Source organism: Mangifera indica, chromosome 7 (genome assembly GCF_011075055.1).
Source record: "Mangifera indica cultivar Alphonso chromosome 7, CATAS_Mindica_2.1, whole genome shotgun sequence".
Classification (NCBI taxonomy): Eukaryota; Viridiplantae; Streptophyta; class Magnoliopsida; order Sapindales; family Anacardiaceae; genus Mangifera; species Mangifera indica.
The window spans coordinates 4,791,349-4,799,814 of NC_058143.1; the positions used below are offsets into that span (position 1 = coordinate 4,791,349).

Consider the following 8,466-nt stretch of genomic DNA (forward strand, 5'->3'; position numbering starts at 1 on the left):
TAGGGTGAAAGGAATTACTAGGGTTGGCAAAATAAGCACACATATATTTTTCCATAAAACGTGTCTATTTATAATGTCTAGACGCTAGGAACAGTGGGCTCCCTAGCAAGGAATGACAGTTCCTTCCCTCATGGTGGTACATAAGTGACAAATACTATGCACAATTGTGTATGGTTAAGGAAAAGTCAAACTAAGCTTTTCAATCTTATTGGACAAGTCTAATCTATTCATAGTCTCACCTTATTTTTAAGCACCAAAATTATTATCAAATAACCCTTGCCTTTGAGTTTGAATCAACTACTCTATGCGCATGATCCATAAGCTCTCTATTAAGCTAGTCGTACCCAAATTCAAATTGAATTTGGATACAGACCAAGATTGTCCTACAATAAGGTATCATGACCACCCAGTCAATAGACATCTCTTAAGCCTTTACAATATCACAATTACATGCAATTCAATCTTTTCATCAATCAATATCTCTCAAGGCCAAGATATAGAAGTGTGTCTATCTTAGTAGTTCCTTGGTATGAACTAATAAACATTAATGACAAACATAGATCAACCAACAATCTAATCCCATTATAGCCACAAATTCAAGTGATCATGGATGTCTTTAATATTCTCATGTCATATATATTTTACCGCATTTATGAGTGTTGAATTATTTTTTGATCAATCATAACCTCTACATATCTCACTGTATGGCCATTTATTTCCTTTATGGTTACTGTAGTTATGATAACATGTTGGATAATATCAAGCCATATCGATACTTAATCGAGATAGTTTGACAACCTCAAATTAAAAGATCACATACACCCATGGTGTTCAAAAAATTTATTTCATAAATATTGAAGTAACCATCCATATAAATATACTTTGGTCAGATTAGTCTGGTGAACACATCTACAATGTCCACTTATGTGTTGTATTGAGTTGTCTATAAACAATTTTGACCATGAGATAGTTTGAAAACTCAACACTAGGATAATCTTATCATCATTACTAGTGCTCTTGGTCATAGAAATATCAAGATTACAGACATTTCTAGAATGCTCACTTAATGTGTGTATAAGGTTTTCATGATTAGTTGTCTAATCCTCTCACCATAGTTTTATCATTATAAGGATATATTATCTATACGATCATATTATTAATACACATATGAAGTGAACAATAATAAATCTATTACTAATCATTAATATAAAATTACAATTACAAATGTCAAATGCGATTGGCTTTAAGTCACTTAGCCTAATGGGTAGTAGGTTGTTTCTTGGAGATAACCTTGTGTTTGACAAGCCAATAATGTATAGAAGTGTCATTGGTGCTCTATAGTATTTTACACTTACCAAGCTTGATCTTTCATTTGCAAGAGCCAACCTAGCTTCAATTGCAGATAGTTTAAAGGGAGTTGCAATATATTCAAGGAATATTAGAATTGTAACACACCTTTCCATATATATACCCCTGATGGGAATATACCAAAAGAGACGTGTGCAACTGAACTATTTGAAAACTTTAATGCATGATCATATATAAAATGTGCAAAAAGGTGATGTAATAGAAATAACTGCTTTATTAATCAAACTTATAAAATAACAATTATATGAAAATCATTATTATAAAATGACTGTATAAATCATAAGTAAAATAATTTGTTTAAAAATAATGATAATAATAACAAAGATAAATATATTTACTAATACTGAAATGACATAAATGTTTCTTTGCTTGTGCAACTACTCATTGGACTACTGTATCCCTACTATCTTACTACTCACCTCTACTTGTAAAACATGCAAAAGAAAACACATGAGTAAAACTTAGCCAGTGGAGACTTTAAGCATCCATGGCTATCAAAATATTTGACAATAAATCTTGTGTTCCATTTGTAAGCTAAATGTGGTCACACTATGACACCTCAGTGCCCTAACATAGGTCATCTATGAAGGTTATGAAGACCCAAGCTGAAATCGATATATCTGATGCTCTAGTGAAAGTTACTCGTATATCTTGTGCACATGCCAAACGACCTATTGGGCTATCTAACTAGGACACCCTGATCATACAAGAAAATCTTTGATAGCAACTTCTTCCCTTATCACATAAGTTGATCAGAACTACTGACTAACCATCCAAAGATAGCCCTTACCTTGGGTACATATGTAGTGTATCCCATTGATCACATAAGGAATATTTAAAAGTCATATCCTTACCATGCACACCTGAACTGTAATACCCTCAGATCTGTTCCAAGGACATTTATCCCTTTTGACGCTGTTTTGAGATATTTCCAATTTTAAATATATAGATATATATTCACATGTATGTGTGTGTTTGTGTATATATATATATAAAGAAATACAAAAAAAAGATAAAGATAAAAGAGATAAAGATAAAGATAGAGAAATAAATATGCATGTAAAAAGAGAAAAGTAAAAAAAAGGCAATTCTACCTTTTTCCATCATCTTCTCTGCCTCTTCCAAAAAAGCAGCCTCCTGCATGCTTGTTTTCTTTGTTTTTAGAAGGAAAGTGGATGATTTGAAGGGTTTGAAAGAAAAGTAAGGAAATAAAAGAAGAGGAAACACTTTTGGAGCTTTGGTAACCAAAAAATCTCTTTCTTTTTCCCTTTTCCTATGTTTATATATATTGTATGCATGTTATGCGAATATGTTAGTGTGTTTTGGTGTTAATTTAAAGTGGTTTTGGTGATAAAGGAAGCAAAACAAAAAGGAGGGAGCCAACTTGTAAAGATTTGGCTTGAAACAAGGTAAGGGGTATTTTCCTTGATATGTTTCATGTTTTATGCTTTCGGTTCCTTGGATCTATGTTATAAATAATGATTTTGAAGTTGCGAAATGTTGTTTTGCCATTTGGGGTAACTATGTGTATGATTTTGTTGATGGTAGAGAGTTGGATAATATTTACAATTTTACCACCGAATTCATCCGACATTTTGGTTGTCTTGTCTGATGAATCATGAGTGCTATTATAGCTCATTGGAAAGCTCTCTTAATCCTCTTTTCAATGATATATAGCTTGTATGCATTAGAGACCGTTTGGACTGTTAAATATTGTATGAACCAAAATGACAGTTTTACCAAATAAACAGTGAAGACAGTTTTTGCCATTGATTTCATCTCACATTTTGACTGTCTTATCTAATGAATTATGAGTGCTATTATATCTTGTTGGAAAGATCTTTGAATCCTCTTTTCAATGCTATTAGAGACCATTTGGACTATTAAATTGCATGAAAAAAAAGGCTGCCCTACCAAATAAACAATATTTCATAGTTTTTGGAAAGAAAGAAAAGGAGGAGAAAAAAGAAAGGAAGAAAGAAAAAAAGGAAAGGAAAGGAAAGAAAGGAGAGAAAGGAGAGAAAAAGAAAAAAAAGAAAAGTAAGAAAAGGAATTTGGGGCTCAAGATTCAGAGGTCGTCCCAAGAGTATGGTCTGGTGAGTTATGAATAGATTTAGATGGAAGCAAGATTAGTAAGATATAAGGCACGCATGTATACTATGAACTATGAAGGAGCACTTTACAGTACACTACCCACAGTAGGACACGTCTACAATAGAACATAGACCCCCAGTAGGGTCTGCTCGCAGTAGAGCATACTCATAGTAGAGTAAAAATTTAGATTCAAAAATAGTGTAGTGAGAGAAAAGAAGAGAGCTCGAGCTTAGAAAAGTGTCAAATCCCTATAGTCAGCTTCCAAAAAGTATCAAATAAACACTATATGGGACAAAATATGACCCAAATAGTAAAGAATGAACTAGATTATCCCCTCAATTTCTTATGAAGGTTATGATGTGAGATTGAGTTTCGAAAATGAGTTAGAACCCCTTACTAAGGTTTTTATCTCTGACTTCCTTTTCTTTCATGATTGTAGGTACAGGTGATCGTGACAGTTACGAGGTAGGGTCAAGTCAGCGAAGATAGATCTAACTGGAGCAGGTTATCTCTGGTTTATATTACATGCATACAGTCGCATGTTCTTGTTGACTTTTGACCTTTTTGAGATGATTGTACAACTGTATATGATTACTCCATGTTTTCAAATGCTTTCAAATGAGTTTTCATATAAGATATTTATATCTTTTGGTCATTTCCAGATTTTTAGTTTTCTTAGAATAATTTCTAAACACTTTCAGTAATGAGTTGAGTTTAAAGTAGTTTTTTTAAAAAAAGAAAAAAGAAAAATAGACGCTTTGGATATTAATTCATAATATTTCTCCTTCAGTGGGTAGTACTTCTGGGGAGGGATGTTACATGAACTGAATTGGGTGGTTTTGCGCCTTGGTGCCAAATTCATGATGCATCTCGTGGGTATCCAATATTATTGCTCTCACAAATATCATCACTTATGCACATAGCTAGTGACTATCTAGTTGTGTGACACTAGCTTTAAGGTTGCTGACTTTTCCACTCAGATTTGACTTCGTCTAAGTTTGTGTCATCATCCACATAGTCGAACACCTCACCTACTTTATTGAATTTTTTATCTTCTATTAGCTCATAATTCATCTTACATAACTCTCCCCTTTTTATGCACATAGCCTAAGGGTATAATCATCTTTTATCTTTGTCTAAGGGTACACGGTCATGTGCTTCTCAACCCATGCTCGTTTGCCTCTTGAATCATATACACGGGTGTGTAACACTCAACACACGGTACTATATAGAGCAAATGCACATGGAGAGTTGACTTGGACACACTCTTGTGCACTTGGATCCATGTGTACAAGCCATGTGTACTTTGGTGCACGTCGTCCACTTTTTGAAAGTCATACATGAGTGTGTGTCCCATACCACACGATCATGCATTTCTCCCCTCAGAACGAGCATAGGATCTTTAGGCTTTCAAACTTTCTGGAACGATATACAAGTATGTAAGGGACCATACACGACTGTGTGTCATAATCTGGAAATCGTGTCCTAAGGTTTCTACGCCTCTCTGATTTTGGTTTCAACAATACTCACCCAACCAATGCACAAACAATAGTCTTTAAGCATCCTAAACATTTTGTTTCCACCATTCTTTTAATCATAATGCATATATACAGAATTTCATGGCATTTAATCTAAGAACAATGAACATTCAAGCCAAAACACACAACCAAGAAACTAGACATGCATATAACTTATCGTATTCGCATATGAAATCCATTTCATTAATTAGATTATCACAATCATGCCTAAATCACTCTAGATCATGAGTATAACAAGAAACTTCATAAAGTTCATGATCAAACAAGGGAAGTCATTCCACTTACTTGGATTTCGGTGAAAGCATTTCCATTGCACATCTATGGCGATTCCGATAATCGTTGGCAACTCTATAGGCGATGAAAATACCCCTTCTCTCTCTCACACTCTCTGCTTTCTGCGACTATCAAAGATAATAGGAGAGAGTTAGGGTTATCACATTTTTATTTTAATTTCTAGATGCAATACACTGGCGTGTATAGGCTATACACGGCCGTATGTCTAATTGCATAACTAAAACAACTTTTTATTTCGCTGCGATCACTATTTGATTTGAAAGTTTAACTTTCTGCTGACCATACACAACCGTGTATATCTCCATACATGGGAGTGTACTATAGAAATTCAAAAATCACTAAATTTAAAACTAGGAAAAAAATTGAAATGCCCTTGGGCTTAGTTGTGGATGTTACAGGAGTATGGCATCATGTTTAGGCCTTCTTCAATACTGAAGCTGGAAGCTTTTTCAGATGCAGACTAAACTAGAAACCTGGAGGATAGAAGGTCTATGAGCGGATATTGCATTTATCTTGTAGGTATTCTGATTCAGTGGAGCTCTAAGAAGCAAAGGGTGGTTGCTCTTTCATCTATTGAATCAATGTACAGAGCACTTAGTCAGGCTGCTACTGAGGTTACGTGGTTAAGATTTTTGTTTAGTGAGTTGGATTTAAAGTGGTTTAGCGAAGCAGTGATATGGTGTGATAACATAGTGCTGCTTCTTTGGCAGCAAATTTTGTATTTCATGGTAGGACAAAGCACATTAAGTTTGATGTGCATTATGTCCGTGAGCAGGTGGTTTCCATGTCAATGGCAATCCAGTATGTGCCATCACAACATTAACCAGCTAATGTGTTTACTAAAGCACTTTCAACTGCTAGATTTCAATAACTCAGAGATAGACTTCGAGTAGTGTAAATTACAGGAGAGGATGAAAATACAAAGAACTTCACTGTTGAAACAGAACTTACTGAAAGTTGCTGAAGTTTAGTTGGACTTCATGGAGGATTAATGGTTCAGGGAGGAGTACTGCAGTGTTTTTAGGTGTAAAAATAAGAAGAGGTAAGAGTTTCAAAGAACGGTGTAACTTGGTTTTCATTACTTCGGGAAATTTACTCTTCATTGCATTTGTAACTATTTCTTAGTTAGAATTGAGGGAGGATGTGAAAGAGTAAATTTTACTTGGAGTAGTAGAGGAAGGTAGTGTATGTGCAAGCAACGGATGTCTTCAGTGATGTGCGTTTTGAGTGGGAAACGCACTGTATCAATCAAACGCATAATGAAGAGTGAAGAATTGGGCTTTTCTTTCTCTTTTCTGAAGAAGTACAAACGTTTGAGTTTCTTGCGACTGTGGTCAAAGAATTCAGGTGCGAAGGCTGTCGTTTTGCAATCTCTTAGATGCATTTTCTGGTGTATGGCGCAGATTTTAGGTTGACAGCCATCAATAGTTGGCAGTAGTTTGGCGGGAAATTTCTTGTATAAATTTCTTCATTTCTCTATAATTTGTTACTGATTCAATAAAGTGAGTAGTTGTTCATTTTTAATAAAAGTATATATACTCAGTTTTAAACATCCGATTGAGTATCTAATAATATATTATAATGTGATTAAATGATTTTTAAATTAAAATTTAAATAATATCAAATCATATAGTGACATATTACTTAAATACCTAATCCATTCTCGATACACTTATCATAACTTTACAATATCCAAAGCGCTTCCTAAATATGAAGCTTCTTTCATCTTTCATGTTACTTCATCTTTATTGGTCTCTTACGGCATCCTCTAATTATGCTTCTCAAAGCAATTATTTGTCAAATACAACTCAATCAATTCAAGTTTCTTCGGAAGGTTTTGTAAGGCCAAGTGAAATTTGGAACCCCATTTATGGATAAACTAAGAGGCATAGAAAATATCCAGTTTTTTTTGTTCCCATTTTTAAATTGAACCAGATTTTTAAATTAACATAAAAGACAATCTTGTCAAATAACCTTATACATGTAACTTTATAATCTAACAGTATAGATTTTCTTCTTCTACATTAATATTTATGATCACAGGAAAATGCGAAAACCATAGATATTACATGAATTGGCATTACTTCAATAGAATTTATTATATTTATTTATAATTTTTGTATGTAGACAGAAATAGCATACATGATCATATACCAACTTGGAGTAGAATCTTAAAAACCAAATACAAGCAAACACTTATTTTAATAGCAATAGCAAGAGCTGATCGATTGAGCAACCCGCCACCACATGCATCACTTTGCTATGGCTTAGGGAGGTGTAGGCTTAGAAGGAACGAAACCCTGAGCTCCATGTTTAGAGTAGCTTCCACTGACACCGATTTTAATTCCGTTAATCATGTGGCCATGTGCTGCCGCCGTCTTTCCTTTTACAAAAATCATCAAAATTATTGCTTTGTTATTTTCGATTATCATGATCGTAACCTATCAGTTGTATCGTATATCATTCATAATTATGAACATAATCATGAATTAATTTTACACAAAGAGACATTAATTGACCGAAATATAAAGAAATGGGCTGACTTTTTTGTAGTGCTCAAAGAGTAGAAGAGAATTAAAAGCAACAAAACCATAAGATTCACAGGTTAGATAATTAGACGATTAATTGTTTCTTCACAAAAGTAATTATGACTTACATTTATATATTACATCATTTTTATGTGACACAATTTCATCCTTCATACAAATCCATTGTTTTAAATTCAATATCCTAATTTAAGCAAATATACGAGTTTGAAGAGAAATATATAGAGAAGATGGACTCACTTGTTTTTGCTGCTTCTGCAAGAGGAAGAATCGTTGAAGAGCAGAAGAGAATTAAAACCAAGGTCACCAGAAAGTACACAAATGGGAACTTGCTGGCCATTTTGATTGATCAATTAGCTCGGAATATGGTATATTAATATATTGGTTATGTGGATAAATTTATAGCAGATTTCATGGGAAAAAGTTTTTGACGTGAGGACGGGGGTGCATGACTTTGAAAATTTGATTTCCAACTTCATGGGAAAAGTTTTTTCAGATGTCAATTTTCATGGGAAAAGTTTTTTTCTCTACGCTCTTAATTTTGGCAAATGACGTGTGGACGGGGGTGCATGACTTTGAAAATTTGATTTCCAATTTCGAAGTTTAAATTTTCAAGTAAAATGCCA

General features: G+C 33.8%; 1 long non-coding RNA gene across 1 annotated transcript; it reads right to left on the minus strand.

The window, feature by feature from the left end:
- Nucleotides 1-7,364: 7,364 nt before the first annotated feature.
- Nucleotides 7,365-8,204, minus strand: LOC123221946. The gene is made up of 2 exons (XR_006503328.1): nt 8,081-8,204; nt 7,365-7,677 (listed from the first exon to the last, which is right to left on the minus strand). It is a non-coding gene; the product is annotated as an uncharacterized LOC123221946 (long non-coding RNA).
- Between the last annotated feature and the right edge of the window lie 262 nt (nt 8,205-8,466).